The sequence below is a fragment of the Lontra canadensis genome, unplaced genomic scaffold, assembly GCF_010015895.1.
Source record: "Lontra canadensis isolate GAN:19392208 unplaced genomic scaffold, GSC_riverotter_1.0 scaffold36, whole genome shotgun sequence".
In the NCBI taxonomy this organism is placed as follows: Eukaryota; Metazoa; Chordata; class Mammalia; order Carnivora; family Mustelidae; genus Lontra; species Lontra canadensis.
The window spans coordinates 4787706-4812536 of NW_022631030.1; positions in this window are offsets into that span (position 1 = coordinate 4787706).

Genomic DNA, 24831 nt, shown 5'->3' on the forward strand with positions numbered 1-24831 from the left:
TCATGACATGAGCTGAAGGCAGATGCTTGACTGACTGAGCCACCCGGCAGTCCCTAAAGATTTTCCTTTTAAGTACTCTCTACACCCAACCTGGGGACCAACCTCACAACCCTGAGACCAAGAGTCCCCTCTCCACTGACTGAGCCCACCAGGTGCCCTGCATTTGCCCTGTTCTGATTTTTAAAATCGGCTTCTTTCAGGTCCTGGCCACTTTTGAATACTTCAGACTAAGAGACTGCATTCATTTCTGTTTGCGAAGGACAGCCATGGGAGGTTTAGGAAGATAGAAGAGAACAATCAGATCCAGACCCTGGTACAGCAACGTCCCTCTCGAAACTGGACTTCCGGGGCTGACCACGCTGCTCCCAATATTGGCTAAGCCCTACCAGATCCTTAGGGGTACAGCACAGCAAGGGCACTAACTTTTTTAAAATCTGATCTTTCATACTTCGAAAGTCATCAAAACCATTTTCAGGAGAAAACGTAAAATTTTCTGGACTTTACCTATCTTATTTTGTGCTCTGTTATTGATTCATTTCGAGTGACATGAGAAGGGGCTCTGTTATAGTTTTTAATGCTCAGAGTCCCTCAAGTTTTAGTTCAAGTCTAGCTCTGGACGAGTTGAGATCATCTTCACCTCTGTATTCCATTAACGAAGCCCAAGACTGTATTGACCTTATCAATAGCCCCCATATACTCTATGGCTTAAGCTGAGCTTCAAGTCAGCTAGAACATCATGTCTGTCTCCTCCTTCCCCCCATTTTGTGAACTGCTGTCAAGTCATACTATCACTGTTCCTTTTTTTTTTTTTTTTTTTGCATTTCCTTTTTTAACTCAAGTACGGGATTATACGTGCTGCTGTAAAATTATTCCTTGGTTCCTAGCCCATATTATAATCTACTCAGATGGTTTAAAGTTTGACTCGAGCATCTTTCCTTCCTGACTTTAGGTCACCTATAAATTGGGTACACCTGCTTTCTAGGTCGGCCTTCATTTCAAATCATTGATAGACGTGTTGAACGGGATCGAGTACAAAATGGTCCTGTGGCATGTCCCCTAGGACTGCCCTGCCAGTTGGGGATGGCTAATAGGTGGCATGTCTGTTCTGACTGATGGCTGAGGGCTGCCTGGCACCCTATGCCAAGAAGGATTCCAAAGCTCCATCTGGATTCAGGGGAGAAGAGTGATAGTAGTTGCTTAGCAATGCCGGCCTTGGGGAGGGCAGGGTGGGGTAGGTGTCACAGATTTCCTTCCTTGCTCCAGAACAGCCTCACATCCATGAAACTGTGTGATTTTCATTTGTTGTTCAATCTCCCTTCAGTCCACCTTTACGAAGTGCTGTCTCCCAGCCCACATTTCTCCGCCTTGTTCATAAGGACAGGAAGGCTTTGTCAATAATACTGCAAATCGATACACATTATGTCTTGTAACATTCTCCTTATCTCCCCGTCCAGTAACTTCATTGGAGACGAAAATGCAGAGAGTCTGGGAGGCTTCATTCTTGGTGAACCCGAGGCAGAGTTCCTAAGGACCACCACTTTATTTTCTAAAATTGGGTACAACATCTTTAGATTGCCTGTCTCCCGGATATTTTGCCAGCTTCCGGGAGTTCTCTAGATTTTTAGACAATGGCTCTGACATCCTATTAGTAAGTTTTCAGCACCAGAGAAGTTAGCCACTTGCGCCTGCAGATATGAACACTGAAAGCAATCAATTCCCTTACTACCTTTACACCTATCAATTACCATTTGTGTCGCTGTTGTATTCATTATAGAAATAATGCGTGTCTCCTCTAGAAAACCTGGACACTGTGGAGAGATGGGAGGAAGAAAAATCACCCATGATCTCAACTTCCTTTCCCTTGTACGATTCTTGAGAGTTTGCTTTTGTGTCATTTTATATAGCCGTGACCATAGTGCTTGGGCGGCTTTGTATTTTGAGTTTTCACATAACATTATATCTTCAGAATTTTTCAAGTCGATATTAATTTTTAATCAGCATAATTTTTAATAGCTGCATAATATTCCATCTAGGGGAGGTGTCATGGTTTATTTAACCATACCATGACTACTATTAGCCACTGAGGCTGTTTCCATCATTTTCCTACTTAAAATGCCCATTCTTTTATGTATTCATTATTAGTAAATGTGGATTATGTGCCAGGCACTATTCTAGAGGCTGGGGATATAGAGATGAGCAGCCCTCAGGAAGAAAGCCCGGACTGACAAGGGAAGCAGAGCTTGTGAGGGGTGGGGGGCATAAGCCCTCCCCGTCAGCAAGCTAGGGGAGCCCTCTAGTAGAGGGAGGTGCATGCAATACTTATGAACTTCCCACGCCCTGGTAAGGAGTGAGATGCAAACCCAGGCAAGCTGCTAAGGGCTTCAAGCATGGTCAAGAGCCCTAAATGTGAGTTCTGGCTCTGCTCTTGCAAGCCCAGTGCCCTTAGGCAAGTTATGTAATTCCTGAGTCTCATTTTCTCTTTCTGGAAATTAAGGATACTAATTTATCGCTACCTGCCTTCCAGTGTTATGGTGAGAATCAAAGGAAGGTAATCAATCTGAGTTTTGTCCACCGGAGAGCACCGTCAAAAATGTGAAGCCATGTAGGAGAGGTGGGATAAATCCTTGTGGAGCTGAATTCAGTTCTCTCCCAGAAACCTGACTGCGAGTGGGGGGCAGGGGAAGGGAACGAGAGGACAGGGCAGAGCAGGTGTCTGCTCCTCCTGGCACCTTTAGAACGGCGATGGGAAGGTAGAGGAAGCTTGGTCAAAGTGAAGCAATGAGTCGGTAGAGCTGCTTTCCAGACCGAAAGTCTAGGCACAGTCCCTGCCCCAACCCCCCTCCTCCAGGTGTCAGAGCCCAGCTACACCTCTGGTCTCTGCTTTCCTTCTGATACCAGGTTACAGAGTGAGAGCAGTTACTTCAAAGGCTAGCCTACCTCCCGAACCCTTCCTACCCCAATTAATTCTCTCTAGAAGGTATTTGTGCTCTTCTGATCTTCTCCAGTCCCACTGTGTAGCAATTTAGATGGGAACCTTGGAATGACATCTTGGGGAAGCCAGTTCTCTCTCTGTCCCAATGGATCATATATAATACATACGTTAATGCACGTGTGTGCGCGCACACACACACACACACACACACACAGTGGAAACTTTCTGTAAAGTATTTATCACTTCATAGAGCTGTTTATAAGCATTATGTCATTTGATTCTTACTAGCACTGTAAGAAGAAAATAATGGGATATTATTATCCCTATTTCACATAGGAGGAAGCTGTCAAACAAAATTTGCAAGGAGGCTGCAAGGCAAACAAAATTTATTGGGGTCTTTGGAATTGCAATCTGGGGAGACACAGATTCAGGGGAAAAACTCAGGTAGTGCTTTGCGGAGGGCAGGGCGGGGGAAGCAGAGGGTCTTGAAAGGCAAAAAGGGGAATGCCAAGAAGGCTTACATAAATCATTTGGCAAAATTATGATTAGCTCAAAGAGTCTAATATCTGTTGGATTTGCAGCTTGCTGTCTAGGGCTGCAAGAAGAAAGATACTGAGGTTTGGTAACAAGCTATAGAGTTGAAGTTCATGTTCTACGCAGGGGTAGACATGCATAAGCCTCACTCCCCTCACGACTTCCCAGGTCCATTTTGAAATGGGCTCTCCTGATGGGAGTGACCCCCCCCCCCCAATTTCAGACTTCTCCTTTACAAAACAGAGGCTCAGAGAATTGAGATACCCTGCCCAAGAGCAGACAGGAGGAATAAGCAGAAGTCAGTCTTCTGACAGACTGCCCTGGACTTTTCTTTGCACCCCTCCAGGTCACATCTGAGCAGGCAGGACTCAAAAGAGGTGGCCTCCGACTGGGATAAAAGGATGGTGGGAGATGGACCTTAGCCTCATTCAGCAACCTTCCTTGGCACCCTCCTTCTCCCATTTCCCAGCCACTTCCCCCATGGGATGAGGGCTTGGAATGGATATTTGAAGGACGAAAATCTGCCTTTGGAAATCCAGGAAGACTTTTAGTGACCCCAGAAACCCAGAAAGGGCCAGCTCCCTCCTCCTTCAGAATTGGACTTCGCCCAGCCCTCGAAGCCAGCAGATGAAAGGGGGACCTTGGGATATTTCGTGCCTTGCAATAGCATGACACACTCCAAACTGTCTTGGCAAGATCAAACCCCAAGGCTAAGTCTATGTAGGTAATTCCATCCTGAGGAATGTCTCTTGTTTCTTTGTTCTGGTTTTCACTTCTAATTTAGGCAATAGGATAAATAAGCAAACAAAAGTGTTCATGCAAATCTTAGAGTCTTAGGAAAGAGACGCCTTGGGCTCTGACATTCTCTGCATTTTTGTCTCTAAGCTTTTGCAAGCTACAATTGTCATTGAGAATCTGTGTAGGCTGAAGGTGCCAGAAGGGCCAGACTGTCTTTGCCCAAAACAAAGCCATCCCTGTGGGATCTGAACTCTGGACAGAGGTATTGGGGGTGATCGTGAGGTGCTCAACCCTACCTCGGTCCAAACTCGCTGCTCTGATTGTCTCAAGGGACAGATAAGAGCTCTGGAGCCCATTCATTCTCTCTCCCCTCTCCACAGATGCCTAGACCAAGAGACCTGGTGTCCATCCAGGGCCCCACATATAAATCCCCTCTGGGCCCTCATCACATTGTGGAGTATCAAAAAATTACTCCAACCCCCACGCTTCAACATTTGTAAAGAGAACAGCCCTGGTTAACGCCCGGATACATCTTTTGGGAGAAATCTTTGGGCGGTTGTCATAGAGTTTAGCTGTGGGGAATGCCTCTGAGAAGGTGGCATCTTGCCAGGGGAAAAAAGGGCTACCGAAGAGAAAGAGGGTCTCCCCGCCCACCCCAAGAAACCTGCCTTTGCGAGGGAAACTCAGATACATGTGATGGGCCAGGATATTGAGGATAGTAAATATTTTCTCTGAGCTCTGCTGAATGATGGTCACTAAAATGGTGTCTGCCCCGTGGAGGAAAATCCAGAGATACGGAACTCTTGAAACCGATGGGGCTAGGATGGGGCCTTCAAGCCCTGGAGGGCTGGTCAGAGCTGGAACCAAACAGCCCAGCTGCATCCCAGTCTCCCCCTTGGCCATTCCCTGGCGTTTTGTAAAGTAGTATTTGGACCAAGTTCCAAATTTGTCTTCCCTATGCAAGAAAGAGGAGAATTCCGTCCCTGCCCAGAGGCTGAGTGTTAGGAGAAAGAAGGTGAGGGTTAGCCGAAGCCAGATTGTAAGATCCCAAAGGAAAGAAGACTTTTAGACACAGACAACATACATGGCCATCCACCCCACTGTATCAAGAAATCCCACGAGGATCCACTTTGGAAATTCTTGGTCTTACTTTTATTAAAGAGAGATGACATTTATTTACAGTAATACGCTGATTAAATTCATTAGGAATGATCTTTCCCTTGAACAGAGGGACAAGGGGAAGTAGGGGGCCTAGGAGTGAGAGATATGTACACTGGTTTTCAAGCTTTTATGTTAGCCACAGAAACCTCTCTTCTTATCAAGATCATCCGAGGTAATGTCAGTATCGAAGATGGATCCAAGTGGACATGTTCTGGTTGAAGAAGGACATGAGGAAAAGTCTTTCGCACTTGGACCCTTCCTACATTTCCTTCCGCACCAATCATCCGCGAGGAACTTCCCAGAATCCTCGGGGTCCACAGCAGGCATTTGAGAAGCGTTAATTTTATCCAAACTCCCCATTCACAGATGATGAATCCTAAGTCCAGAGAAGTGAGGTGACCTGCCCAGGCTGGTTAGCGTCCCAGTGGGACGCCAGCCCAAGGGTTCCCAAGTAGAGTGTCCCAAACGGTGGGTCACACCGCACCGATGAGCTGCTAGTCGGTCTCCAAGCTCTGCAGACCGACTGTTGGGGTGGGGGCTGCTGGAGCGCCCTTGCCAGGGGCATGGAAAACAGCAGGAGTGGAGCAGGGTATGACGGTTTGTCCTACGGTCCTCCCAGCAGTGACCCTCAGCAGCTCCATCACTGGCTGCCATGCTGGGATGTGCTCAGCCTGGCCCAGGAGGCAGATGCTCGTCTACCTGGCCGGCCGCTCGAATTGCCTGCTCAGAACGGGCCGCTGTGGTTTACCTGCTGGGAGAGTTTGGGTTAGGAGCGCTCCAGTGCGTGGCATAGACCCCACCCACAGTGCAGTGCGGCTAGACAGGGCTGGGGGGGAAGGGTGGCGGGAAGGGTGGGCGGGGCTGCTGGTAGACGCACTTCTGTCTAGTGTCTCTACACCGTACGCTTCAGCCGTGTATCCTCAGGATTATTGAATGCTTCTAAACACTTAGAGCTCGTGCGCCCTTTCGGTGGCATCCAAGCAAAGCTGCAGGGCCACCGCTCTCACGATGCACACACCTCCTCCGAATTAGGGCCTCGCTCGGCATGGTTTTAGATACTAGATATGAAAAAGGTGCATAGCATTCAAATCCATTAGCACCATCACAAGGCATTTTAACATTACATTTGTCAACGAAAGAAAAGGCAGAGCTCTCCGAGTGGCTTTAAATATAATTTCAACGGCCGTGAAATGTTGAATGTACCGCTGACTCTTGTGTCTGAAGTTTCTTGTCAATGAAGATTATCAAGAATTGAAGAGATCTGTATTGAACACCTGGGACAAGAAGTGCATGGAGGCATTTCAAACAGAAAACCCGATACAAAAGGTTATGTTCATGGAAACAATATTAAACTATCATCTAAAAATTAGAAAATGTTTTTGAATTTCCAAAATCTAAATTCTCTGCAAATTTAACTTCTTTAATACCATCCCTGATATTTTGTATTTTTATTCACTCCTTTGACAAATAGGATTGGAGAGCCAGGCAATATTCCCTCTTTGGGGAATAGATCCCTGAACAAACAGACAAAGACCTCTGTCCTTTGGAGTTTTTATTTTAGTGGAGAGAGGCAAAGAAAAGGTAATAATATAATATAGTATGTGAGGTGATGAGTACTAGGAAAAAAATCGCACAGAATACAAGAGATTGAGAAAATAGGATGGTCAGGGCAGGCCTTATTGAGAAGGTGACATTCAGGCAAAGATTTGCAAGAAGTGAGGAAGTAAGCCATGCAGACATCTGGGCAGAGGAAAGACCAGGTGCAAAGGCCCTGAGGCAGAGCACGTCTGGCATGTTCAGAGAACAGCAAGGAGGCCTCTGTGGCTGGAGAGGAGTGAGCGTAAGAGAGTAGTTGAAGGTGGGGTTAGGGAGGTGATGGAGGACAGATTATAAGGGGGCTTGTGGGACATTTTAATAAGGCTTCTCTTCACTCTGAGTGAACTGGGGAGCCATCTGGGGCTGGTAACAGAAAAGTGACATTATCTGACACTCTCCAAGGATCACCCTGGTCGTTGTATTGGGAAAAGCCTGCAGGGGTAGAGATCAGAGTAGGCGGACTAGTTAGGAAGCTATTATAAGAATTCAGAGGAGAAGTGACAATGGTTTAGAACAAAATGAGAGCAGTGAAAATGGTTAGTTTGTGAATGTATTCCAAAGGCAGAGGCCAGAGGATTTTCCAAGGTAGCCTGCGTACATACGTCCTACAGAATAGATATATCCATAGAATGTGTCGAGGATGCAGAATCTGAAAGCACCAGTTAAAGGTGACTCCGCAGATCTTAGTTTGAGCAGCTAGAAGGATAAACAAGACCCTTGACTCGGTTGGGAGAGACAGCAGATACAGTAAGCTGGTGGTAATGGTGGGACGGGTGGCGGGGAGGGGGGTGGCAGGTGTTCAGATATAGATAAGCCATTTCTGAGTTATCTATTATACTTGGAAGTGGAGACGTCCAGCGGGTGGTTGGCTATCAAAGCCTGGAGTTCAGAGGGATTGTATTTTTTTTATACCATAACAATATGATATAAGGAAAATACAACAAGCCTTCCCCTACCAAGCCATGCATCTTCCCCTACTCTCCCCCTCCCTCCCTCCTCACCACTCCCCCCTTCTCAGTTGTCTCAAGTTCACCCCAGCGTGCCATCAAGTATTTTCCTTTTCTATGGAAAATTCTGGGAAGCATTCCCAACAGCATGTGCTCCTAGGCATCCAAGAGGCCTGAGTTCTAATTTTGCTTTTTGTGTAGAATGGATAATCAGTGTTGGCCATTGCCATGGAAGAACCCTTGTTTCTGGTAGCGTTGATTCAGATTGACCAGAGTTGGTGTCCCACCAGGTGTTCAATATTTTGAACTTTATCAGCATGGTGGTGGTGAAGAAAACATGTGACTTGGAGCCAGGAAGACATGGCTTTGTGCTCGCTCAATGCCTCATCCACTGTGTGGTGGCTGGAACACCGGTCTGGTTTGCCAGGTCATTAGGTGCTGGCAGCTCAGTTCTAGAACCCACTTTTTGTATTTGGGAGCCCATCAAGTGATTCTTGGTAGGAGCCGGGATCCACTAAATGTACCCTGACCTTGACAGCATGACCTACTAACCTTCAGATGATACCACCTGGCACTTTGGATTTTAAGATAAGGATATAAAGGCACAGAACTCATTTGAAATGTATTTTGGCAGTGGCCTAAGTGCCATCCAACATCCAGTGTCCAATGTCCAATGTGCAATGTCCGGCGGTCTCCTGACGGACTCTTTTCAGTGTGGTCTTGACCCTCACTCAGCCATTGGCTCATGCGTGTATTCTAAGCTTCCCACACATTCTGTAAGCATCAGCATCGTCCCCCCAAATTTTCTTCTCTGTTTAAGTTAGCCAGAGTCAGTCTTTGTTGCTTGCCGTCATGGACTCTAAGGCACTGACCTAGGGCAGGCTACTTACCTCTTCTGAGTCTCAGGTGGCTCTTGTTCTCAGTTCTCTCTACACAGAGATGCTACCTATCACACTGAATGCAATGAGACAATAGCTTCAAGCACCTAGCATAGCACTTGGCAAACAGTAGCTACTCCAACACCATTATTTCCCGATAATAGAACTCTCTTTCCCCTAGCTGCCCTTGGTTCCTTCATCTTGGAAGTGGAGATGACTGAGAATGCAAATTCATCTCATTCTCTTAAACCTCTTAAGAGGACAGCAGACTGGTTCGTAGGGTCACAAGACATGGGTCCGCTTGAAAGGCGAGAGAACTGGGAACAGTGCAAAATGAGGGCAGGAACGGGCTTGCTGGTGTCAGGAGGAGTCTCATTAGCTAGTCCATAACTCAGCAGATCACAGCGTATGTGCCCCTGGTCCCTGAGTGTTCTGCAGTGCGGGGGATGCGGCCTCATCCATCAGCCCGCCGTGCAGAAGCGCAGACAGGAGCCACCGCAGTGACGCCTGAGTCAGCCTTGGAGCGGTTAGCGGTGGAACGGAGGCTGAGGCGGAGTGAGGTGTCGGTTCCACCAGCACCTGGTGTTTTTAAGGCTGTATTAGCAGGGGGCTGTCAATCTCGGCGCAGAAAAACAAGAGACAGAAAGAAGAAACAATTGAGAATCAGACAGCATCGAGAGAGGGAGCAAGAGGCTGGAGGACTATTTTAAGTAATGTCTGATAAATTACCTGCCCGTCCTGGCTTCCCCGGAAAGGAGATGCTGTGGAGTTGATGTTCGCATTTGACACTCACTGAAACAGCGGGCCACAGGGATAAGACAAGACCAGGGCTGAAGGAGACAGCTGTGTGCCAAGTAGGGGCTCAGGTGGGGGGCCATGTCCAGTGGTCACAGGTGCATACGTGACCTCACACACAGCACTGCACGCACGCACGTGCGCACACACACACACACGTCCGTGATAGCTATGCTCACTCTTGCACACAGACCCACGTAAATTACACAGGCATGCCCACTCCATACTCCACATGCTACCCATGCGGCCCTCCCCCTCCAGGTCAAGGACGGTGATAAAACACATTCATTGGCAAGGAGGATGCTATTTCCAGGGAGGCAGGAGAGAATGCCCAACCAGGAGTAGGCACCTTAATTGTCCGGGATGGGAGATGCGGAGAAGTTAGCCGCTCCCTCCTGCATCTTGTCTAGATCTTTGTGCTGCCCCCAGGGACCCCCCCACCACAAAGCCTATTAACAAGATAATTAATTTAATTAACAGCCTTCTGTGAAAATGGTAAGAATGCTGTAGCAAGGAGGTTTCTAAATAGGGTCCCTAGGTCTGAATGGACACACAGCTTCTGCCCTGCCCTGCCTCTCTTGACATCTAACCCGCCCTCCCTGCTTCCCCCAGCAGAACCATCTGGGCACAGCGTGAGCACATCGGATTCTCCATCTGTAAAATGGGGATTCGAATACTGACCTTTGTCTGCCTCTCAGGGTTGTTATGAAATGAAAATGAGATTACGTCCATAAATGTGATTTGCATTTTGTCAGGTGTCCTGGGGAACATACAAGAAGCAAATTTGGAAGAACCTGGTTGCCGTCCCCACTTTCTTGTGACTAAAGCAGAATGCCTTACGCTTTTTTCCTCGGTTTTCTTGACACCCACGCCACCCTACCTTGGAGTCCTGAGGATCCAACGAGCACTTTATAATGGTAAATTGAGCCAGCCTCGCTCATTAAGCTGGTGATGGGCCTGGAACACCAGGCCTTTGCCTGGGTGGGGTTGGAAGAAACTCAGTCATGGGCTAATAGCAGGGGTGCTGGTGATCTACAATTGCAGGGCATCCTGATGTCCATCTACAGCCAGGCCCTTCTAGTGGAATATTCCAAAAGCCCCTTACCTGCTGGAAGGAGCTCAGTGGGGCTGTGACATCCCTTTTCTGGAACTCATGGCCAGAAAGGAAATGGCCTGGATGTTTCTTCTAGAAAACCTGCCAATGTCATGGACTTTGCAACAAATCCAGTCTTCATCTTTCCTTCCTTTCCTATAATCCTGAGGATTCCCTACAAAGAAGGTCCAGGAGACTCTGGATAGTCTTGAGGAATAGAAACCCTAATGCCTTGTGAGTTTCCGAATGTCTGAAGGCACAAGGCCACGCATTACTTCCATTCCCTCATCTGTAACACGAAGACAGCATCCACCTCTGAGAGAAGTTGTGAAAATCCATCAAGAAAGGTCTTGCCGGACAGACACGAGGCAAGTCTTCCACTTGGCGCCCCAGTAACTGAGTGCTCACTGCTGTTCAGCAGCCTCTGGGCACACGGGAGTCACTTTCCTGCCTCCGCATAACGACAAAGACCCCACGTGGAAGGCCTTTGGGAACCATCACACATGGCCAACATGGAAATGTCACATCTGGGATGCCCTCTGGAATTCCCTTAGGACAAGTTGCCCAATGGGAATCGGAGGCCTTGATGTGACCCAAATGTCACACACTGACTAGAGTCACACAGTCACTAGAATCAAATGTGCCCTTTGCTATATCTGGAGCCTCCACTGGCTTTTCAGACCAACAAGACTAACAGCTGTGCCAAGGGGAAGCCCTGGGAACCGTGTGTAAGAGGCTGCAGGGGCCCCAGCCGGGTTTTCCCGAGCCTTGTCCAGGGCAAGGAGCAGCATGGTTGAGAAGCTATAGACCACACATGGCTGGGTAGGCTGGGAGGAAGGGAAGAATGTGCTGGATTATTCCAACCTCCCCAGAGCTGTGGTAGCCAGCTCTCCAGCCTGGCCAGGACTGCCTCTTCTCTGGGCCCTGCCTCTACTAAAGCCAGTGACAGCTGGGGCCAAGGAGAAAAAGACTTTCGAGTCAACAGGAAAGAGCGGAAATGCTACCTTTCATCTCTCACCCACTTGCTTTCTTGGTTGTGGGGGAAGATGGTCCAAGCATTTGTTCTTTCCTGAATGCTTATTGGGATCAATGCACAAGCAGGCCCAGAGGGGAGCCACGTAATGGGAACATCGTCTTCCAAGCTCCAAGCTCTCCCCCAGGATTCCAGAAGGCCAGCCGTGGCTGGCTGCCCAGTGAAAGCCCTCCACGGATTTCTGCCGTATTGTCAGGATTCAAACTGTAGGTACCAACTTGCTCTTCATCGGGCGGACACGTCCATCTCTGCTCTGCCTGTGAAGGAACGTGCTGTAGCAGGAAGAACACAGAACTTGGGGCAGGAATCCCAGGGCCTCACGCCCCTCAGCCACTAAGTCACTGTGAGTGAGTCCTCGTCTGTAAAGCACGGTGCACAGCCTCTCCTGTGCTTCCTCCATGGGCTCGAACGAAAGAATGCAGAACACCGGCTCCATGCATCTCCCCTCCTTACCGATCACTTGCCCTATGTCATCTCCTCGGCCCCCTCAGTGGCCTAACAGGTGGCTGTTCTTTGCCCCATTTTATTGATTTATTTATTTATGGATGAGGGACTGAGCCCTGCAGAGATTGAATAATAAGCCCCAGGTCTCACAGGCAGGAGGAAATGGTGAAGCTACCATGTCCTGCAGAACCCACACACCTGGGAGCTGGTGAGAAATGCAGACTCTCAGGCACCACGGCAGATGGAGGAGTCAGAGTCTGCATTTCAGCAAGCTCCCCAGCTGCCTGCTCTACACACACCATGTTGGTTTGGTCAAGTTCAGGTGCAAGCCCCGAACAGGCACTAGGGGTAGTATAACCATAGTATCATAACCTTTGGGGCAAACTCTTCCCCCTGGAGTGTTTCTGAAACACCTGGATTCCTGTTTCTCGGAATCAAATCTTACTTTCCAAGGCAATCTATCAGGAAGTCAGAAGCTGCAGGCCCACCTGGGTTGCTCCAGCAGCAGGGTGGCCCTTTCCAGCCCCACCCAGAGCCCAGGGCGCTTTTCCTTCCTGGAAGTGAGGCAGAAAGAAAATGCTGCTTCGATGGTTCTGGAACTTGCTTCCCCGAGGAATTTCTAGCTGGGAAGGCAGCTTTGAAGCATTTTCCTCCCCCATTTCACTGTGCTGGGCCCCCCACCAGGTGGTGATTGGCTGCTCGGCCCATCTTGCAGGAGCCCTGCTAAGTGACATGATCTCAGTGCCGATGCTCAGAGAAGCAGGTCCACTGCAGCAGCCCCGGCCTCCTGCGCCCCTCTCATGGGAGCTTTCTAGCACTTAGCTCCGCCACAGACTTCCAGCCAAAATCAACAGAGTCTCCCAGGGGTCCTCGAAACTCTGCACCCACCCAAACCCTCTAGCCCACCAGCCTTCAACAGCCAGCCAGTGGCAAGACGACCATGGTTCCTCCTCCCTTTTCCCTCACTGTCCTCCAGGCCATGGCCAGGCTGCTCCCAGAAAGGAGACAGCCTGAACTGGGATGAGAAGCCTTTCCTCTGCTGCTTGGTGCACAGCATGCATGGCATAGAGGGACAGTAGCCAGAGCACAGTAGACGCCAAGCCTCAGCTCAGATGCTGGGGGACCTGAGACTCCTCCCCAGGGAGGGAGGCCAGGTAGGTTAATCCAGGGCGGGGGGGGGTGAGTAGGTGGCATTTGTGGCCCAGCGCTCAAGTGGCCAAGCTTTGGAATTGGACAGAAGGGTTCACGTGCAAGTGTTCAGCAGTTAACCTCTCTGAGCCTCAGTTTACCTATCTGTAAAATGGAAATAATAATGCTTAATAGCACCTGCCTCACCAAATGAGGATTTCATGAGATCATGAAGGTTCGGAAATTAGCAGATACTTGACAAAACGGTAAAGCACTTCATAAAATGTGGCTGTCATTATTCTTCAGTGGGCTTGTCCCTGCTGCAGAACATGTATCAAAAAGAAACTCAAAAATAACGAAACAGCTTATAAGCAGCCATCAAGGAATGTAGGTGTTCATTCAGAAGGAGTATCGTGAGACCCTACTGTGCTTGGGCATAGGATGTGGCCCTGTCTCGAGAGCTCACAGAGGGGAGGGGACCAATGGTTGTCATGGGTAGAATACAGTCTGAGAAGTGGTGTCCTGGGGGGCATTTGGAACATCTGACCTAGCCTGGTGACTGGAAACGGTTCTTGGGGGAAGGGATACCAGAACTGTCTTAGAAAACGAGGTAAGGAAGCCAGGAGGGATGGATGGAGCAAGGGGGAGAAGGTTTCGTGTCACAGGAAGGAGGTGGAGAGCCAACACGCAGGCCCAGGAGGGTCAGATCACTTAGCACACTGGGCTGGGGTGGGGCGGGGGCACAGGGTGGGGCCAGACCATAAAGGACTTGGTGTACAGGCCCGGACTTGGGACTTTACCCAGAGTGCCGGTACACAGTAGGTAGTTGATAAATATTTACTGTCACTGGAGAAAAGGTAATGCTAAGCCTCTGAAGGATTTTAAGCTCGGGATCCACACGGTAAGCCATCAATTCGGAAAGCTCTCTCCGGGTGGTGGGGGGAGAGGCTGGCTGGGAGGAGACCCAAGTCTAGGAGGGAGGTGACAGGATGGTACAGGGACCGGAGGACGGCTCTAGAACACAGCTGTGGAGATGCAGAAAAACAATCACTTGGTAAAGAGAAAGCCCGCGGCTACACGTCGGGGGCCAGGAGGAGAGGGGGTTGTGTGGGGCTGGGGAGTAGGCACACGGGAAAGACAGATTTGCTCGCCCAGAATGTCTGGAAGAGAAGGACCACTGAAGGGAACGAAAACCAGGACAGAAACAATTTCCTGTGGCATCAGCTTCGAAATCCCTTTGGACCGTCCTTCATGCACCGGGCAGTTACCCTGGACCAGGCTCTGTGCAGGGACGGGGCAAGTGGAGAGGATAGGTCTCGTCCCTGTTCACCAGGCTCCCCCAGGGCAGGCATGTCAATAGAGCAGTATCGCCGTTCTCATCCGTGGTACAGAAGAGTCTCGAACTTGTGACAGGTCTCAACAGCGTTTGGGCCAAAAATGCAGCTGGAAGCTCTGTGTTTTGCTGATGACTGTGGTGAGGCTTTCACTGGAGCGTTCCACCACCCCAGAGGAAAGCGCCCAAAGAGCAAATTGTGTGGGTTAAAACCCTCCCTGGGGTCCCCACATGGCTAGACACACAGTGAGGATGGAGAAGGTTATGATGGGGAGGGGATGGGGGGGCCACAGGCCATAAACGCTCTACGCAGGTCAAAGTAGCACACCTCATATCTGAACTCAGCTTAATCCCAAAGTCGGAAGTCCCAGACACTACCTAGTCACCGGTGTTCACCACGGCTCTTTGTGAATTTTTTAAAGGGGGTCTACAGCACTCGAAGTCCTGTGTGGAAACGCTGCCAGAGGTCACAGCCCTCTTCCCCTCCGCACTCTGGGGGGGCGGCCCCTCGCGCTCCCCTGTGTGTCCTTGGCCTATGTCCCTTCCCTCTGCTACGGAGTGGGGCAGGGTGTGTAGGACACCCAGGATAGCCAAGCTGTTGTTTGGAGGTTCATTTATTTTTAATAGCAGTTAAATCCCATTCCCCTCTGCAGGCCGTCAATATTTCAGGACTATTGCTCATCCCAGGGCGGCAGAGATGGCCCCCTCCGTGTCGCAATGTGGCTTCCAGTTAAAAGTTCACCACAGAAAATTTGACGTCTAATAAATTGGGAGCCTTCCCTGCTTTAAATCATTTTTAAACCACGACTGCCGCACAAAATATAATTATTACAAACTTGTCATTTGTAACAGAGAAATCTCATTAAAACAATTCCATGCTGGAAGGGCAGGTGGGAGGGGGGAGAGGAGGGGGATGGTGGTGGCAGAGGAGGCTGAAGGAGTGGGAGGCTAAGGAAAGCTTGGAAAGGGCAGAGGGATGCTCTTAATTACAGATTGATTATTTCTGGTGATTGAGCACGGAATATAATCAACTCAACATTTCCAGACCAGAGCAGAAATGTTGGGGACAGGCCAGGTGACAGGGACTGAGGGATCTTCCCGATCTCTACTCTGAGCCGAGCAGCTGGCTGAGGGGTGGGCGGCAGGTAGGTCAGAGGGGCACGAGTGGCACCAGGCCTCCCCCATCAGACTTCTGGCCAGCCCCAGGCCCAGAGCTGCTGCAGCGTTTACTAGGGGTTGTACAGCTATCTGCTTCATCCACAGTAAAGAGGGACTGCGATATTGTTGGAGCTGTGGCCAATTATCAGGGAAACAGGATATAGGACTTGAAATCAAAGGGTTCACATCTCAGCTCTGACCCCTGGGAGCCAGTACCTCGGGGGATGGATCAATTCACCCAAAGTCCCCAAGCCTCAGTTTCCCAGTGAAATGAGCTTAGTCTTGCCCTCCTGGCGCTGCAGGGTTGGGCTAAGGATCACCTAAGACGAGGTTAATTACATTCCCTGGCATAGAACACACCCTGGAAAATCTAAATTTCCTGACAAAGACTGAGATGTGGGAAGAAGCTGGCAGGTAGCTGCCAGAAGGGACAGGCACGGTGTGGGGAGTCCTGGGGAGCAGGGTCCTTCTCCGGGGTGGGGTGGGGGGCGGAGTCTGGCCCCGCTGGAAACCACAGAGCAGTGCGGAGGCTGCAAGGTCTCTGGGCTGGGGCGCCTGGGTGGCTCAGTTGTTAAGCCTCTGCCTTCGGCTCAGGTCATGATCCCAGGGTCCTGGGATCGAGCCCCGCATCGGGATCCCTGCTCGGCAAGAAGCCTGCCTCCCCCTCTCCCACTCTCCCTGTTTGTGCTCCCTCTCTCCCTATGTCTCTCCCTGTCAAATAAATAAATAAAATCTTAAAAAAAAAAAAAAAAGTTGCTGGGCTGGAGTAAGTGCATGGCTCTAGTGTGTTTATGGGGTTGGGGCTTCCCTTTGCCTACGGCTGCCCGCTGGGATTGCTTACCCCTCCTCCATGGTGCTCTGGGAACCTCCCTTAGGTACCTGCTTGCCTCGAAGGACAGCTGCCTGGGAGAGGAGCCAGAAAAGCCACAGTGGCTTCCCTGAACTCATCCTCAGCTCCACGCCTGCGAAGCAAGAGCCTTGAGCTCTTCCCCTTCCTCATCCCAATGCCTCTGCCCCCCCAGCCCTGCTTCTGCAGTGGACTTCAGTACAGCCCAGAGTATCCCCCTTGCTTCCCAGACTTCAGCCCCTCACCTCTGGGCTCTGCTCAGCTCAGGCCTTGGGGATCTGAACCAGGAACTGCCCTCTCCCTCCTGGCTCTGAGGAACCCTCCTGGGGAGGAGTTCCAGGCTCCTGCATCATGGTGGGAACTGGAAAGAATACGGGTGGTGTCTTCATCCATTCCGGCTGCCACAACATGCCACAGACATTCCTGTCTCACTGTCCCAGAGGCTGAAGAAGTCTACGTTTCAGATGCCAGCAACCTTGGTTCTTGGCAAGGGCTCTCAGAGAACCACCTTCTTGCTGTATCTGAACATCGTGGACACCAAGACAGAGCTTGGGTCTCTCTTCCTCTTCTACTGAGGGCACAAATCTCATGATGGGGGCTCCATCCTCATGACCTCAGGTAAGCTCAGTCACCTCCCCCAGGCCCCACCTCCTAATACTTTCACACTGGGCATGAGGGCCTCCACGTATAAATTTGGAAAGGGAAAAACATTCAGCCCATCGCAGGTGGTCTCAGTCTTAGCAGGTTCAAGGGGGCAGGAGAACCCCAATTCCAGAGGACCATTGCCTTCCCATCTCCAGGCCTTGACACAGTCAATCCCCTGACAAGGCAGGACCCCCCCAACCTCTGGTTCTTCGTGAGGCTACAAAACACAGGCAGGCAGCCCGCAGGCACGCACACACCTGCATTGTCCTGCATCCCCCAGAAGCCTCCCAAGGGCAGGTACTCCCTGTCTCCAACCTTCATCCTGTCTACACATGGTAAGATCAAGACCAGCCTATGGGGACAAAGATCCTCCCAGACTCCCTGGGACAAGACCTTTCCCAGCATACTGGGTCTGAATGCCACTTCCAGCCGCATGGCCTTGAGCAGGTGACTTAACCTGTCTGGGTCTCGGCTTCTACTTCTGTGGATTGGAATTGACAGCAACAGCTCTTCTGCTTACTCAGGGAGGAAAAAGGATAGGCGAGGTGGTGTTACTACGATTGTGTTCATCATACACCTTATCACGGACTGGCGTGGGGTCATAGGGCAAGCAGAAGGAGAAACATGCCGTCCTCCTGATGGGAGTTCCTCAGTCTTCCCCGAGGACTGGAAGAAAAGGTGTCCAGGCTACACCTACCCCAAGGGTCTCTGCCTTCGTCATGCCTTCCAGAAGCATGTCTCTGTGATTGGCTGGCCATCCCGGACCCCCGTAGGCTATACGGGTTCAGCCAAGAGCCCACATGCGGAGGCAGGAGCACATGGAAGGGGCACCTGTGTGCCTGTTGGTGGGACTGTGGGAGGCTACGTGGGCAGAGGCCTCCGTGGCTCCAAATAGCTCTGCAGCACAGCGGTGGCCAGGACCAACCAGTAGGTGCGATCGGGGTGGGCTGCCGCCTGAGGGTTGCCAGGGAAACCATGGCTGCAGGGGCCCCCAGCCACTCGCCTCCTTGCCATGGAGACAGTGAGCCTGAGGCAGCAAGGGGAATGGAACAGGTGGCCCCCGCCATGGGCTTTGAGAAACCGCGGCAGCTCCCACACCTGTCACTGGGGGAGGGGGCAGCCTTGGGATCAATTTTCCGATTGCAAAACCATGTTCAAATGTCAATTCCTTCTCTCCTGCTTGTGGGCTTTCTCCCTCCCCATCTCGTCAGTCTATCCCTGTCCTCTCTCCTGTTCCTGGCTTGCATTTCATGTTAGCACGATGCTGATCTTAGAAGAATGAAATTTGGCAGCCTTCGAGTGCCTAATATGACCTCATCCTGTCTGGTGTTTTCAGGGAGGGACGCCTCCTGAAAGGCGGGGGAAGCATGGGGGTGGGGCACACAGGGTGGCATGCTGGGAAACCAAGCTGGGGTGCTTGTAGTCTCTCTAGATTCTAATGGGCCTCCTGCCCACACAGGGCTTGGGAGGTCTGGGGCTTTTCTCCTCAGTCAGACCCTTGGAGCCCAGCTTATTTCCATCTCTAAAGAAGATCAGGTGTTTGGGCCAACTCTGGCAGTTTCCAGAAAACTCTTCAAACTTCTCCCGTAGCAACAGCACATGGGTTCCCTTCCAGGTCTTCTGGTTAAAAACTGGGCTAGGAGGGCTCTGTTGAGGTCATCCCATCCAGCCCTGGTCTCCCCCACAGTGTCCAGGACAAACGGCTGCCCCCCGCCCCCAGGGCCAACAGCCCTCTCTTACTGCAATGTAAGCTCCCATCTGGAGGCGTGGGCTCATCAGAGAGGGAGAGAGGCCCCAGCATCTCCTTAAAATGAACACTCAGGTCTGCACAGGAAGAGGGACCCTTCTAGCTTCTCCCCATCTCTACCCTTTACATGGGCTTTTCCCATTTTCTCATTAACTTTGTTAATCAAGCCATGTTAGCTTTCGTTTGTTTATCATGACCCACGGACTATTTCTCCAGGTAAGCTGACAATGGAGAACTATGACTCCTAGAAGTCACCAACTTGCAGGGAAGAGTTCTTCTCATCAGCTCCTCAGGTCCTGACCTCTCAGCTGCCCCCACACCCAGCACCCCTGCCATCTTCAGCACAGCCCTGGCCCCTCAGTTGGGTTCTCCATCACACTGGCATCCGCACCCCTTCCCCCTCCTGCTCTGGGTACCAGGTTGTTGGCCTGCACACCCTGCCCACTGGCCCTACTCCACCCCACCCTGGCCATCTGTCCATCTGTTGGGCTTGCTGACTTGTCTCTGCCTGTCTGATGTTCAAGCCGTCAGCTGTGACAATCATATCTGATCATTAATAATGCAATAATGGAACAGTGACTGGAGAGACACTTGGATAATCAGCTAGCACAGGCTCATTAGTGGCACAGAACAATCACAGCGATGTAATAACAGATCCCAGGAAATTTCAATTAAACCTGGAACTTTGTTAGGGTTTCATTTTATTTTCAGCACGACGAAGGACAGCGTAATTGCAATCAACTAAAGCCAATGCAAATCTCCAAAAGAGACCCCTTCCCCCGGGTATGCCAGGGAATTAAGTCTTGTCTTCCTCAGCTCCTTCCCATCTTAATTCTGAACCACTTAATGAACTCCTCCTCTGCCCCGAAGAACGTTCCAACTTCGGTCCCTAGCTTCTCTTAACAACAGGATCATTCTGGCTTCTGGCTGGAGTGATAAAGGTGATGATGCTAGGAATTAGCATTCGTCGAGTGCTCAGCATATGCTGGGCGTCATGCTAAGCCCTTTACATGGATTATCTCATTTAAAACTCACTACAGTGTATAAAGGTGCTCATTAATGTTGTCACCACTGGACATATGAGGTCACTGAGTCTCAAAGTTAAGAGAGTCTCTGGGTAGCACTTCTTGTAAATATCAGTGGTGTGACCCGATGTCCAAGCCAGAGCCACACAGGTCCAAAGCCCACCACTGCTTGCTCGTTCCTTCTCTCCCCACCACCTCCACCCTACTTCCTCCTTCTCTCTCTCTTTTCTCCCTCACTGCATTAGGTATTGGGGAGCCTAGAAAAGGCTATGTGGGGTCCTTGGCCTCTAGTCTAGAGTGAACAGCTGGGGAGATTTTTATAAGAACGGTCTCTGTGAATGCTGCCTACATCAAACCACCCAACCAGAATCTCTGGGCATGGCGTCCAGGCATCTATATTTTTACAAAGCTCCTTCGGTCATTCTAAAGCCCACTGTGCTAAAAACCTCACCCAGTGCTTCACCTGGCTGGGGTGGACATGGGTATGGGCCACTGGCCCAGCCCTGCACCCCATGGGTCTGAGAGGGAAAGTGAGTTGGAATAAGGTTCCTTCTGAGAGGGTGCGTGATGACTCCCCTTCTATGACTTCAACTCTGGCTTCAGTTTCCTCCTCCCGGACAGGAAGTGTTGGACGGTCCCTAAGATACCTGCTTGCTCCAACAGCCTTCAGAGATTTCCCAGAATGGGCAATGCCTTATCTTAAGTTCATGTATTGCCATGGGCTTGTAGGGGAGATAATTCAGGGCCAGGAGCACCTTTTCAGCACCCCTTAAGTCATTATTTCTCTGAAGTCAAATCTCATTATTTCATACTTGCCCTTAAATTGGTTCACTTTTACTTAAATGTTTTTTAAAACTAGATTTTACCTTATTGTTATATACAGGAAGCCATATCCCCTGCCACAAATGAAAGGTAACCATAAAAAATTTACCATTTAAATACTCTATGTCATCAGGGGTGTGTGGAACATTGTGTCTAAGCTCCGTTTTGCAAGTGTGATCCTGACGGCTAACCAGCTCCGGAGGGACTGCAGATCCACTTCATTCCCTCCTACAGGAAAGAGCCCTGCGGGAGGGTCTACATCTTGAAGGAGGGAACTTTTTGTCTTACTGTTTGAGAGTCTTGTCCTTCCAGTGGGACTGAATTCTAAATCTACAGCATAGCCCTTCTCTGAACCTCAGTATTGACACCTGCAAAATGGGTGTCATGAGACACAGGACACAACTTGTGGGCTTTGTGGTGGTGGGAGCTCGCTTTCTCCTCCTCTCTCAGCTCAGCAGGTCAGGGGCAGAAGGGACTCATGGAGAGAAAGAGAAGTCAGATGATTGTGTGGTGAGTGGAGGCACTTTTGAAAGGTCCTTGAACTTCAAAGTAACAACTTTCCAAACTCCTGGGAGACAACTTCTCAGCCACAAATGGCAATCCAGAGGTCTGGGGATAGAGACCACTTAGACCCATCGGGTCTCCTGTCCTCATCTGCAACACTTGTTACAGACTTGTTACTTACTCCGCACTCACTGCAAGGACTATGACCCAGCCCTCCCGACCTAGAGCTCCATTCCCCAGGGGCGGCTGCGTAACAATGATGGGTGCCGCACTTTGCTAGGGGCTGCCTCTGGTGATTGCAGGGAAGGAAAGGAGTCGCTTAGCAAGTGGTCAGTCCACAAGTTCTTGTCTCCTAATGCCTCCAGTGAGCAGAGCTGACACCTGCCCTGTGTGGAATGCGAGTCCTCGGTCTTGTCTGCTTGGGGTCCCCTTGTGAGTGGGACCTTGCCTAGGGGTTAAGAGCACAGGCTCTGGGGCTGGCTCAAATTAGGATTTGTGTCACTCCTGGAAAAGTATTAACCTTTCTCAGCTTCAGGTTCCTTTTTTGCAAAACAGGGACACTCTACAGATTATGTGATATGATGTCTGCAAATCGCTCAGCAGACAGCATGACACAGCCCTCCAGAAACATTCTTTGTAGTTGTTATTGTACTTTCTAACAGAAATTCTAGTTTTGGAATGGGACAGACCTGGATTCAAAGGCTGGATCTATAGCTTGCTGTCCATACAACTTTGAGCTTGAGTTCCCATCCACAGAGAGAAACAATTACAGTGGCTTTTCAGGCAAGGCAACAAACACAAGGTCCCCAAGGCTGCCCACCTCCTTCTGCTGCCTGGTGCTGAGAGGAGGCCATGTGCCCAGCCAGCACAGGACAAGTCTAGACAAAATGCTCAAGGTTCACCTGTGTGCCCCGCATCGCCATCTACTCAGCCCCAACCCAGACCAAGGTAGCCCTTCAGAGGTGTTGTTGCTTTTTTGAAGTTCACTTTCATCACTACCTGGAGCCCCATGTCACTGAGAGGACAGACCCATCCTCCACTGCCAGATCAAGGCCAGCCACCCAGTGTAGACAACACTGACACTGACACTGACCACGACAAGGGCCGAGTGCAGTCCAGGGAGGAGGAGGCCGCCGCCCCAGGTCAGATCAAGGTGCAGGGCTGCAGGAAAGGGAAGGAGAGGGAAAGAGAAAAACTTGCCCCTTCTCCTCTCAACGCCCACTGCCTCTCCGCTCATTTAAACCCTCAGTAGCTCCTCGAAACTCTTCAAGGGGATGCTGTGGCAGAGGGGGACCCCGGAACTCCTTGTAGAAGACAGGTGTTTGAATTCTGTTTCTGCCTTTGCCAGGTGAACTTGGACGTCCCTGCTCAGAGCTGGGGAGGGTAGAGCTCTCCTCCAACCATCACCATAAGCAGTAAATGAGAAATTTCCAGAGATGCATCTTCTCTTCTTCCCTCCACCTCTCCTCCTTTGAACCCAAGGCTTCTCAGAAGGTACAAGATCTTCACTTCCTCTTCCTTCCCACCTCTGAGCCCCTCTGTTTCCCAGGCCAGGACACCCTCAGCACTACCCACCTGGTGATACAGAAGCCATATTTTCCGGGCTCATGAGTTCCTGAAACATTAGGACACTGATGGTGTCATTAATCATTCGTCCTCTGGGTGCAGACCAAGGCAGACCAAAAGACCCCTTTCTCAACCACTGGAGATGCTCCCTGCCCCACCAACATTTACAGCAGAGTGCAAGAACAAAGACACGATACCTCGGAAGGGCACACAGCACTGCCCAGTGCTGCTGAGCCAGGAGAAACCCTCTCTGGACCCCAAGGAGCCCCATCCCTCTCACCTGGCATTGCTGGCCAGAAGCCACCAGCCCACAGTCTACTCTGTGGCATCCCACACTCCATACAAACAAGAGCTCATGTGCAGTGAAAAGCCCTCCAGGGATCACCTGTAGAAACAGGGTGGAGACTGTTGGGGACAGGAAGAGGAATTTATTTATTTGTTCTCTGTGCTTTGAGTTCACATTTAAATTGTCCTTCTGTAGATAAAGGCATTTCTCCAGCCGCTCAGCCCAGATCACGGCAGCTAATCTGCATCCGGCATATCAAAATAGCCTCCAAAGCAGATGGAGACCCAGAGCACACCAGGGAAGCAGAACCGGTTCTAGCGCTGAACGTGGGGATTTAAATAGAGTCACGTGAAGCCTTTTTGGGATTTTTCTGGGACGAGAGGGGGTAAGGACGGGAGACTGGGATTGCCAAAACCGGGAAGATGCCGGGAGGAGGGGGGCAGAAGTTAAAGAAGGAAAACGAGAATTCATGCTGGCACTTGCCCTGTAATTTTCTTCCCACCCTTGAATGGGAGCAACCTCCCAGGAGGTCAAGGTGTTCCTGTGTCTGCAGTGTTCAGATGGGAGCAAGGGAGGTGGGGGCTTTGCGTGTTGCCCAGACACAACGTAGTGCTAGAGAAGGCATGGCTCTGGGGCCAGACCTGCTTAGGTTCTGCCCATGCAAACTTTGATAAACTAAACTGCTCCATGAACCTCAGCTTCCAGGTCTATAAACTGGGATCATGATGTTTATCTTTTAGGATTTTGACAAGGCTTAAGAGAAGAAATGGGTATTTAGGTCTTCCCCAAGTTCATAGGTTGACATCGGCATTGGGAGGTGGGCCTTTGGGAGGCATTAGGTCAGGAGGGTGGAGCCCTCCGGAATAGGAGTAGTGTTTTTATAAGAGAGACCCCAGAGAGCTCTCTAGCCCCTTCCACCACATGAGAACACATTGAGAAGGGCTTCCTGGCATCTATGAACTAGGACGTGGGCTCTCACCAGACACTGAATCGGCCGGCACCTTGATTTTGGATTTCCCAGCTTCCAGAACCATGAGAAATAATTGTTCTTAAAGCCCCTGAGCTAATCCAGAAACTCAATCCCAGATTCTCCCTTAGGGAAGGGTGTGTAGGGGACACGACAGAACTCTGCCCAGAAAGGAGAGGTTCCATTTGGGTCTTCACGGTCTTGACCCAAACTTCAGTCTCTCCTCAGAGCCAGCTTCCCCACATCCTGGGAGCTCTGCTGTGCTTTCAGGCTGACCAAGAGTGAAGGGGCCATGTCCGTTTTGCTCACTGCGGTATCCCCAGGGCCATGTACAGCACCTGGTACATGGGAGACCCTCAGTAAACACGGGCTGCTGGAATGATGGAGTGAGTGAGTGATTCTGGAAGAGGAAGAGAGCAGACTCTGACCATAACCAGTGACAAAACTTGGAATAAGGCAAATGAGTCTTTCAGGGCATTTTGGGACCTTCCCCAAATGCTCTCAACCGGCAGCTGCCCCAGCCCAGTCCCAGCCCGTGGTCTGTCTGACTCCCTGGCTTGGGGGTCACTCAGACATGAACACCAGCCAACATGCCCTGTCTTGGGCTCTGTCCTCTGTGTTGATACAATCATCTGGTTTTGAGGGGGGACGT